Genomic DNA, 11,358 nt, shown 5'->3' with positions numbered 1-11,358 from the left:
GGTGGCCGCATTCGCCTTGGTGGATATCCTTGAGGATTGCCACTCCTTTTTCTGGCTCGACACAACGCTGGAAGACTCCAGTGACGCTGCGCTTCACAAGCTCTCTGTTGATTATTGCATATGCTGCGGCTCGTCGTTGCACTAGTCTTGCTGAGATCTCATCAGCCGGCAGCTCTCTGCTGACTAGGAACTTGAGGATGGGCTGGGCCCATGATGGAGCTGTGACTTCTTCTTCTGTTAGTGTAGCCACCATGACTCGGGTGGGTGGGTTGGGTGGTGTGGAAATTGAGTCGGCCACCGCTTCTTGTGTCGTTGCAGTCCCCGAGCCGGGTTCTGAAGTCCCTGGGCCGGGTTCGACTACGGCAGTCCCCGGGCCAGTTGTCGAAGTTCCCGTGCCGCCTGCGGGGTTCCTCCAGTCGGATCCGGCTGCATCTGGCGCAGGCGGTACGAAGATAGAGTCCGACTCTGGAGACGGCTTGATAGACGGCTTGAGGAGGCGCTGGAGGGAGACGCCAGTCGGTATGGCTGGTCGGGTGGAGCCGATCCGTGCTAGGGCATCTGCTTGGTCGTTGTCGGCCCTTGGCACGTGAAGGAACTCGCACCCTTCGAAGTATCCGCTGATCTGCTGGACGAGGAATCGATAGCTCACCATGTTCGCGTCCTTGGCGTCCCAGTCGCCAAACGACTGCTGGACCACCAAGTCTAAGTCGCCGTAACACAGGATCCGGCGTATGCCGAGCTCTTTGGCTAGCCGGAGCCCATGTACGAGCGCCTCGTACTCGGCCACGTTGTTGGAGGCGGCGAAGTGGATCTGCAGCGTGTACTTGAGCTTGTCGCCTTTGGGAGAGGTGAGGACGATGCCGGCTCCCAAGCCGGTGCGCATCTTGGACCCGTCAAAGTGCATCCGCCAATGGGTAGAGTCGGGAGCCGGCGGTAGGTACTGGGTCTCGGCCCAGTCGACGAGGAAGTCGGCCAACGCTTGGGACTTGATGGCGGTGCGGGGTTGGTAGAAGATCGTGTAGGGCGCCAGTGCAATGGCCCATTTAGCCACCCGGCCGGATGCATCCCGGCTACCTATGATCTCGGCGAGCGGGGCGGTGCACACGACCGTGATGGGGTGCTCTTGGAAGTAGGGCTTCAGTTTCTTGGTGGCGAAGTATACCCCATAGCACATCTTCTGGTAGTGCGGGTAGTTCTGCTTTGAGCTGGATAGCACTTCGCTTAGGTAGTACACCGGCCTCTGGACTAGCTGGGCTCGGCCTTCTTCCAGGCGCTGGACCACAACAACAGTACTGACTACTCGGCTGGTCGCGGGAATGTAGAGGAGCATGGGCTCCTTTTCAGTCGGCGCCGCCAGGACAGGCGGAGTGGTCAGCATCTTCTTCAACTCATGGAAGGCTTGGTCGGCTTGGTTATTCCACTCGAAGTGAGTGGACTTCTTCATGAGTCGGTACAGGGGGAGAGCCTTCTCTCCTAGTCGGCTGATAAAGCGGTTTAGGGAGGCCAGGCATCCGGTGAACTTCTGCACATCTCGCAGTTTGGTGGGAATCTCCATCCTCTCGATGGCCTTGATCTTGACGGGGTTGCACTCGATGCCGCGTTCGGAGACTAGGAAGCCTAGCAGCTGGCCGGCTGGTACTCCGAACACGCACTTCTCGGGGTTGAGCTTGATTTGGAATCGGCGCAAGTTGGCAAATGTTTCTTTGAGGTCTTCCAGCAAGGTGCCGCGCTTCTCTGTCTTCACCACAATGTCGTCTACATAGACGTGGGCATTTCTGCCGAGTTGTTTCAAGAGGCATTTCTGCATGCAACGCTGAAAAGTGGCACCGGCATTCCTCAAACCGAATGTCATAGTCAGGTAGCAGAAAGCTCCAAAGGGTGTGATGAAGGCAGTCTTCAGGCGGTCAGCTGGGTCCAACTTGATCTGATGGTACCCTGAGTAGGCATCCAAAAAACTCAACAGCTCGCATCCGGCTGTGGAGTCTATCACTTGGTCGATCCGTGGCAGAGCAAACAGATCCTTGGGGCAGGCCTTGTTCAGGCTGGTGTAGTCTATACACATACGCCACTTGTTATTCTTCTTCAGTACCAGAACTGGGTTGGCAAGCCACTCTGGAAAAAACACTTCCATGATAAAGCCAGCGGCAAGGAGCCGGGCTATCTCTTCTCCCACGATTCTTTGCTTCTCTTCTGACAGTCGGCGGAGGGGCTGCTTGACCGGCTTCGCATCAGCTCGGACATGTAATTTGTGCTCGGCGAAATCCTTCGGGACACCCGGCATGTCCTTTGGGGACCATGCGAAGATGTCTCGATTCTCACGGAGGAAGTCGACGAGCTCGCCTTCCTATTTACTGTCCAGGTTTGCCCCAATGATGGCAAACCTCTCCGGGTTCTCCGGGTCCAGGGGTATCTTCTTCGTCTCTTTGGCAGGCTGGAAGGAGCCCTGCGCATCACAATCTTTGGGGTTGGGGGACAGGGCCGGCTGCTTGCTGGCCATGGCCACAACCCGCTCCAGCATCTTCTTCTCTTCTGCCACCACGAGGGACTCGGCCAGCCGGCTACTGGCCATGGCACACTCGATGGACTTCTTGTAATCGCCGGCTACTGTGATGATCCCCTTCGAGCTCGGCATCTTCATCTTCAGGTAGGCGTAGTGGGGTACAGCCATAAACTTGGCCAGAGCAGGTCGGCCAAGCAAAGCATGGTAGGGGCTCTCCAGATCCACTACTTCGAACCAGATTGCTTCTCGGCGAAAATGATCTTTGTCTCTGAAGAGAACATCCATTTTAATCTTGCCGATTGGGGAGCAAGACAAGCCGGGGATGATACCATGGAACACGGTTCGGCTTGGCATAAGCTGCTTCGCCTTGATGTTCAGCTTCTCCATGGTATCGCGGTACAGTATATTGATACTGCTTCCGCCATCTATCAGGACACGGGAGAATCGGGCAGCTCGCCTCTCCGTCGCGAGGGTGACATCCAAGGCCATTGCATAGGAACCAGGGGATGGCATCACCTCTGGGTGGTCGGCCTGGCTCCAGCTGATTGGCTTCTCTGACCAGTGCATGAACTCGGGAGCGCTAGAGGCGACTGCATTGACTTCTTGATGCTGACGGCGCCGACTACGCTTGTCATCGGCTTGACTGGTGAAGACGACGTAGGCGGCGTGCTCTTCAGGGAATTCGTCTTGGATGGCTCCGACTGCCGGCCGAGCCGCCGGCTGCTGAGGGGCTGGAGGCGGCGGGCCGGGAGGCGGAGGCGGCAATAACCCTTCGCCCTTGGAGATGTGTGTGAGCCAGTGGCATTTTCGGGTCGTGTGGTTGGATGGCTTCGCGCCGCTGTGGAACTTGCAGGGGGGTTGAAAGTCTGCTCGTAGGAGAAAGCCGGCCTGCCACCCTTCTTCTTGGGAGCGGGCTGTTCTTCGGGCTGCTCATCTTCAACGGTGGCCACCTGCCGACTGGTGGAAGTCGGCATGGGGGCCTTGCGCTTGTGATCGTTCTGGTAGGGGCGCCGATTGGGGTCGCCAGCCGGCGTCTTGGGAGCTGGAGCAATCACCTTCCCCGAGGCGTCTACTCGAAGCTCGATCTTCATCAAGGAGTCGGCCGTGGCGTACTTGTCCGCGGTGACCAGCAACTCGTCGAGGGTAGTCGGCTCGTCGCAGAGGAGTCGGTGCTTGAGGAGGGTGCCCTCTCGGCACCTGGCGGTGAAGTACTCGATGGCCTGAACCTCGTGCACCCCCTCGCAGGAGTTGCGGAGCTCGGCCCACCGCGTGAGGTAGTCGCGGGTTGACTCGTTGGGCCCTTGGACGCAGAGGGAGAGCTGGCGAGGCTTGGGAGGCCGCTTGTAGGTGCTGGTGAAGTTGCGGACGAAGACTTCCGTGAAGTCCAGCCAACTGTTGATGCTGTAGGGCTTGAGGCTGTTGAGCCATGTGCACGCCGTGCCTTGCAGCATGAGGGGGACGTACTTCACGGCGGCGCGCCGATTGCCGTTGGCTATGCTGACAGCCGTGGAGTAGTCGATGAGCCAATCTTCCGGCTTCACTGAGCCGTTGTACTTGGGCGTGTCTCTGGGGAGTGAGAACCCTTTGGGGAAGGGCTCGTCGCGGATGCGGGGGCCAAAGCATGGCGGGCCGACATTGTCTTCTTCTTCTAACGCCAAGGATCGAGCAAGGCGGTCGATCCGGTGGCGGGCGTCGTTCTCGCCGACTCCTTCTCGGCGGCCGAGTCGGTCGCCAAGAGTCGGGTGCGTGATAGGCGGCGGGGTGAGACGTCTTTCTCTTCGAGGCGGGGGAGGAGGCTGATTTCCTTGGTGCTCCACCGCTCGCGGGCGGCCTTCCGCGTCGCGCTCGATGGTGATGCGAGTCCGGCTGCGGCTAGCAGCCGGCTCCTTGTCTTTCTTCTGGCGGGCGCCGCTCGTAGTCGGCGAGCGGGACGTCGCGGCGTGCTCCCGGCGCGGGGGATGACTATCAGCACGGGCGCCGGCTTCGTGCCGTTCTGCAGCCGCGTCGATCAGCTGCTAGATCCGTCTTGTCATGTAGGGGAGCTCATCGGCTCCAAGCCCATTGAGCTCTTCTGCGGCCGCCTGAGCGGCTCGCAGATTCTCGAGCGCGGTGGCGTAGACGGGGCGATCTGCCCCCAGCATGCTGGCGACGGCCGCGCCGCGCTTCTGGACGAAGCCGGCTCGGCTTGGGCCGCTAGGCGGCGGTGTACCGAAGGCGGCGCGGTCGACTTCGCACTGGTGGGCCTCGGTGAGGCGTCTCATGGAGGCTATCTTCTGGCCTTCCGCGATGAGGGCGAGGCGGCGTGCCTCCAGGGTCTCGGCGTCGGCATCGGCCGAGATGGGGACGGAGAGGTCGTGCATCGCCGCTTGCAGGGCGTTGTGGGCGTTCCCGCCCGAGTTGGCGACATGACTGATGACGAACACCTCGGTGACAGCGCTGCTGCCGCTGTCAGCTCGAGGGAGAGGATCCTCGAAGACCACCACGTCGGAGGGGTAGGCATCGAGCGATGCCGTGTCGGAGTCGACGAGCATTGGGTCGGTGGAGCCGACCGACTCCACATCTCCAGCAGGCTCGCTAGAGACGTGAAGCTGGTCGAGGAGGCTGACGAGGCGGCTCTCGGGGTAGTCCGTGCCTGCGTCAGACGCAGGCTCGTCGGAGATGCGAGTCTCGCCGAGAAGATCGGCGAGGCAGCTCGTTGCGCAGGCGTCGTCGACGCCTTGCAGCGCGTCGAGGCAAACGCCATCGGGCGCAGCAGGCTGGCTGCGCTCGCGGGGGAGGAAGAGGGTTCCCGTCCAGAACAGGTCTCCGGACGACGGTGCACCTGGCCCCACGGTGGGCGCCAAATTTCGGGTGGTAGGTGCGACATATGCCAACGGGTGGCTTATCATAGTGGGTGCCAGTAAGACGTCGCCGGTGCCTGGAAATGGGATGAGGCGAAGACATGCACGCCGGCGAATCTTACCCAGGTTCGGGGCTCTCCGAGGAGATAACACCCCTAGTCCTGCTCTGCGGGGTCTCCGCATGATCACTAGATCGGAAAGAGTAGCTACAATCGCTCCTAGAGCTGTTGGGTTCAAGGGAGAAGAAGAACAAGGCTAGCTCTTGCTTCCCTCTCTCTATGGTGTGTGTGTAATGCTAAGAAGCCAACCCTTTGCATGGGTGCCCCGGGGGGTTTATATAGGCCTACCCCCCGGGGGTACAATTGTAATCCGGCTGGGCACTGGTCCCAGCCGTCAGTGTCTACGCTCGCCGGCTTCTCCGCCGGCTGTTGGGGCCTGCCGACTGGTGGGTCCCGCCGGCTGCCGGCCTCTTGGTCGACAGGCCGGCCCCACTGCCTCGGGTCTTGTCGGCGGCTGCTTACTGTAGCCTCGCCCCTGATGACGAGGGCTTCGTTGAGGTAAGCGTGGCTACAGTGTGCCGCCTCGAGGGCTCTCACTGTAGCCTTACCTCGTCTTGTCTCCTTAATGTGGCACATGCTTCGAGGGAGGGGGCAGCCGGCTTCTGGGGGCCGGCTACGCCCCTGGCCGACTGGGGGAGGCCGGGCCGCCTTCGCGCCTCTCTCTGGCTGAGGGGGCCCGCCGCCCGCGGGCCGTACTAGCGTCTGCCGTGGGTGACGTTGAGGCCAGCATGGCTACAGTGCCGAGCCGGACGGGAGATGGCCGTCCCATACGGCGTCCTGTGGCCATGCCTGCCTCGGGCTTCGGGGGTAGTGGGCCGCACTGTGGCCACACCCCATCTTGTCACCGTTATGTGGGGTAGTTTTGGTGGTTGCGGTCTTGGCCGGCTTCTTGGAGTCGGCGTTCTTCGTGGCCGGCTTCTGGGAGTCGGCGTTCTTCATGGCCGGCTCTGGGGAGTCGGCATCCTCTACGACCGGCTTCCTAGAGTCGGCCATCCCGTGGTTATCTTGGGGGGAGGTTACTGAGGCTGGGTCGCCTTCTGGGAGTCGGCTTTAGAAATAGCCGACCCGGGAAGGCGGCCCAATGCTTGAAATGCTTGAAGGCCCAAAGGCCTGGTAATTTTTTGGAAGAGCCAGGGGCAGTCGGTTAGGCTACCCGTGGCCATTTACTCCGACACACCTAGGCGCGCCTGGCTTGCCCACCAGGGCTACCTTCCTGGCTGTTTCTTATTTTCTTAATTTTTAATATATTCCAAAACAGATAGAAAATATTTTTGCGGATTTTTCGGAGTCCGTTTACATACCGTATCACATACCTCCTCTTTTTTCACGATTCTGGAGTGTTCCGGAAGGTTTCCTCTATGTGTTCTTACGGTGTCATAGTTTGGATAATATTACTTTCAACATTACTGGGGATAATATTACTTTCCACATTAATGGGCGTACCCGAGATATAATGTTTTATTCTTTGCCCATTGACGACCTTGGGTTAGTACCTTCAGCATTATTTATTTTGATGGCTCCAGATCGATAAATTAAACCTCCTCGATAACATAAGGCCCTTCCCATTTGGAGAAGAGTTTTCCTCAAAAGAATCTGAAACAAGAGTTGTACAAAAGAACATATTCTCCAACTTTGAACTCATGCTTTTGGATTCTTTTATCATGTCATATTTTAACTTTTTCTTTAAATAACTCGGCATTTTCATAAGCTTGGGTTCTCCATTCATCTAGTGAGCTAATATCAAATGACCGCTTTTCAACGGCAAGTTTGAAATCATAGTTGAGTTCTTTAATTGCCCAATATGCTTTATGTTCTGACTCAAGAGGCAAATGACAAGCTTTTCCATAAACCATTTTATAGGGAGAGATACCCATAGGATTTTTATAAGCTGTTCTGTAGGCTCAAAGTGCATTGATACATCTCCAACGTATCTACTTTTCCAAACAGTTTTGCCCTTGTTTTGGACTCTAACTTGCATGATTTGAATGGAACTAACCTGGACTGATGCTGTTTTCAGCAGAATTACCATGGTGTTATTTTTGTGCAGAAATAAAAGTTCTCGGAATGACCTGAAAAATCCACGGAGACACGTATTGGAAATAATAATAAATACTGGCGAAAGAATCAGCATCAGGGGGCCCACACCCTGTCCACGAGGGTGCAGGGCGCGCCCACCCCCTGGGGCACTCCCCCCTGCCTTGTGGCCCCCCTGGAACTCCAGCGACCTCAACTCCAAGTCCATATATTCACGTTCGGGGAGAAAAAAAATCATAGAGAAGGATTCATTGTGTTTCACGATACGGAGCCGCCGCCAAGCCCTAATCTCTCTCGGGAGGGCTGATCTAGAGTCCGTTCGGGGCTCCGGAGAGTGGAATCCGTCGCCGTCGTCATCATCAACCATCCTCCATCACCAATTTCATGATGCTCACCACCGTGCATGAGTAATCCCATCACAGGCTTGCCGGACGGTGATGGGTTGGATGAGATTTACCATGTAATCGAGTTAGTTTTGTTAGGGTTTGATCCCTAGTATCCATTATGTTCTAATGTAGATGTTGCTATGACTTTGCTATGCTTAATGATTGTCACTAGGGCCCGAGTGCCATGATTTCAGATCTGAACCTATTATGTTTTCATGAATATATGTGAGTTCTTGATCCTATCTTGCAAGTCAATAGTCACCTACTATGTGTTATGATCCGGCAACCCCGAAGTGACAATAATCGGGACCACTCCCGGTGATGACCGTAGTTTGAGGAGTTCATGTAACTAAGTGTTAATGCTTTGGTCCGGTACTCTATTAAAAGGAGGCCTTAATATCCCTTAGTTTCCAATAGGACCCCGCTGCCACGGGAGGGTAGGACAAAATATGTCATGCAAGTTCTTTTCCATAAGCACGCATGACTATATTCGGAATACATGCCTACATTACATTGATGAACTGGAGCTAGTTGTGTGTCACCTATGTTATAATTGTTGCATGAGGAATCGCAGCCGACATAATTATCCATCATTGATCCATTTCCTACGAGCTTTTCACATATTGATCTTTGCTTAGTTACTTTTCCGTTGCCACTGTTACGATTACTACAAAAACTGCTATTGTCACTTTTGCCACCGTTACCGTTACTTCCATACTAGTTTGCTACTAAATACTTTGCAGCAGATATTAAGTCTTTCAGGTGTGGTTGAATTGACAACTCAACAGCTAATACTTGAGAATATTCTTTGGCTCCTCTTGCGTCGAATCAATAAATTTGGGTTGAATACTCTACCCTCGAAAACTGTTGTGATCCCCTATACTTGTGGGTTATCAAGCATCATCCAATTTCTTAGACCAATTCTTTCGGGACCTATTGACAGTTTTTTGTAAAATTAATTTTATTTCTCTATTGCTAAGTTCAACTTGACCACTAGACCGAGGATGATAGGGGGATGCAATTCTATGGTTAACATCATACTTAGCAAGCATTTGACGGAAAGCACCATGAAGAAAGTGTGAACCAATTCTTTCGGGACCTATTGACAGTTTTTTGTAAAATTAATTTTATTTCTCTATTGCTAAGTTCAACTTGACCACTAGACCGAGGATGATAGGGGGATGCAATTCTATGGTTAACATCATACTTAGCAGGCATTTGACGGAAAGCACCATGAAGAAAGTGTGAACCACCATCAATCATTAAATATCCAAGGACTCCGAACCTTGGGAAAATAACTTCCTTAAGGATTTTTAATTGAGGTGTTGTGATCAGCACTACTAGTTGGAATAGCTTCTACCTACTTAGTAACATAATCAACAGCAACCAAAATATGTGTATACCCATTAGAGGAAGGAAAAGGTCCCATGTAATCAAAACCCCAACATCAACTGGTTCAATAGGAAGTCAATTATTCATAGGCATTTCTTGACGCTTACCAATATTACCAATTCTTTGACATTCATCACAAGATAAAACAAACTTATGGGCATCCTTGAAGAGAGTAGGCCAATAAAAACCAGATTGCAATACCTTGTGAGCAGTTCTATCTCCCGCATGATGCCCTCCATAAGCTTCAGAGTGACATTTCCGTAGGATTTGTCCCTGTTCATGCTCAGGTACACAACGTCTAATTATACCACTCCTTCTTTATAAAGATGTGGGTCATCCCAAAAGTAATGTCCTAAATCATAGAAGAATTTTTACTTTTGTTGGTATGTGAAGCTAGGTGGTATGTATTTAGCAACAATGTAATTAGCATAGTCAACATACCAAGGAGTGTTATGAGAAACATTTATTGCAGCTAATTGCTCATTAGGAAAACTATCATTAATAGGTTGTGGGTCATCAAGAATATTTTCTAACCTAGACAAGTTATCAGCTACAGGGTTCTGATACGTCTCCAAAGTATCTATAATTTATGATTGTTCCATGCTGCTATATTATAAATCTTGGATGTTTTATAATCATTTTATATCAAATTTTGGTACTAACCTATTGACATTGTGCCAGTTGATGTTTTCTACATGTTTTTACATCGCAGGAAATCAATATCAGACAGAGTCCAAATGCAACGAAACTTCACGGATAATTTTTTTTGGACCAGAAGGAACATAATGGGCCCTGGCTGCGCATGGGGGGTGCCCCGAGGAGGGCACAACCCACCAGGGCGCGCCAGGAGGCCCAGGCGCGCCCTGGTGGGTTGTGCCCACCTCGGGTGCCCACCAGACCGCCTCTTTGCTCTAAAAATACCCCAATATTCCCAAAACCCTAGGGGAGTCGAAGAAATATTGATCCAGCCACCGCAGAGTCCAGAACCACCAGATCCAATCTAGACACCATCTCGGATGGGGTTCACCACCTCCATTGGTGCCTCTCCGATGATGCGTGAGTAGTTCTTTGTAGACCTTCGGGTCCATAGTTAGTAGCTAGATGGCTTCCTCACTCTCGCTGAATTCTCAATACAATGGCTCTTGGAGATCCAATATGATGTAACTCTTTTGCGGTGTGTTAGTTGAGATCTAATGAACTTTGAGTTTATGATAAGTTATATCTTTTTATATCCATGAAAGTTATTTGAGTTTCTTTGATCTCTTATATGCATGATTTCTTATAGCCTCGTATTTCTTCTCCGATATTTGAGTTTTGTTTGGCCAACTTGATCTATTTATCTTGCAATGGGAAGAGGTGCTTTGTAGTGGGTTCGATCTTACGGTGCTTGATCCCAGTGACAAAAGGGGAACCGACATGTATGTATCGTTGCTACTAAGGATAAAATGATGGGGTCTATCTCTACATAGATAGATCTTTTCTACATCATGTCATCATTCTTATTGCATTACTCCACTTTTCCATGAACTTAATACACTAGATGCATGCTGGATAGCGGTCGATGTGTGGAGTAATAGTAATAGATGCAGGCAGGAGTCGGTCTACTAATCTTGGACGTGATGCCTATATAATGATCATTGCCTGGATATCGTCATGATTATTTTAAGTTCTATCAATTGCCCAACAGTAATTTGTTCACCCACCGTCTGCTATTTTTCTCGAGAGAAGCCACTAGTGAAATCTACGGCCCTCGGGTCTCTTTCTCATATATTTTCTTTTGCGATCTACTTTTCTTTTGCATTTATTTTCAGATCAATTAAACCAAAAATACAAAAATACCTTGCTGTGTTTTATTTTTCAATCTATTACAACTTATTCCCATCCAGATGCCGTTTCTGGCGCCGTTACCCGGAAGGGATTGACAACCCCTTTAACACGTCGGGTTGCGAGTGGTTGTTATTTGTGTGCAAGGGCTGTTTACGTTGTGTTGCTTGGTTCTTCTACTGGTTCGATAACCTTGGTTTCATATCTGAGGGAAATACCTACCGCCGCTGTGTTGCATCATCCCTTCCTCTTTGGGGAAATACCGACGTTGCTTCAAGCGACATCAAACAGAATTTTCAACATATACCAGGTTCCTAATCACA

The sequence above is a fragment of the Aegilops tauschii genome, chromosome 7, assembly GCF_002575655.3.
Source record: "Aegilops tauschii subsp. strangulata cultivar AL8/78 chromosome 7, Aet v6.0, whole genome shotgun sequence".
In the NCBI taxonomy this organism is placed as follows: domain Eukaryota; kingdom Viridiplantae; phylum Streptophyta; class Magnoliopsida; order Poales; family Poaceae; genus Aegilops; species Aegilops tauschii.
This window is presented reverse-complemented; position numbering follows the sequence as displayed.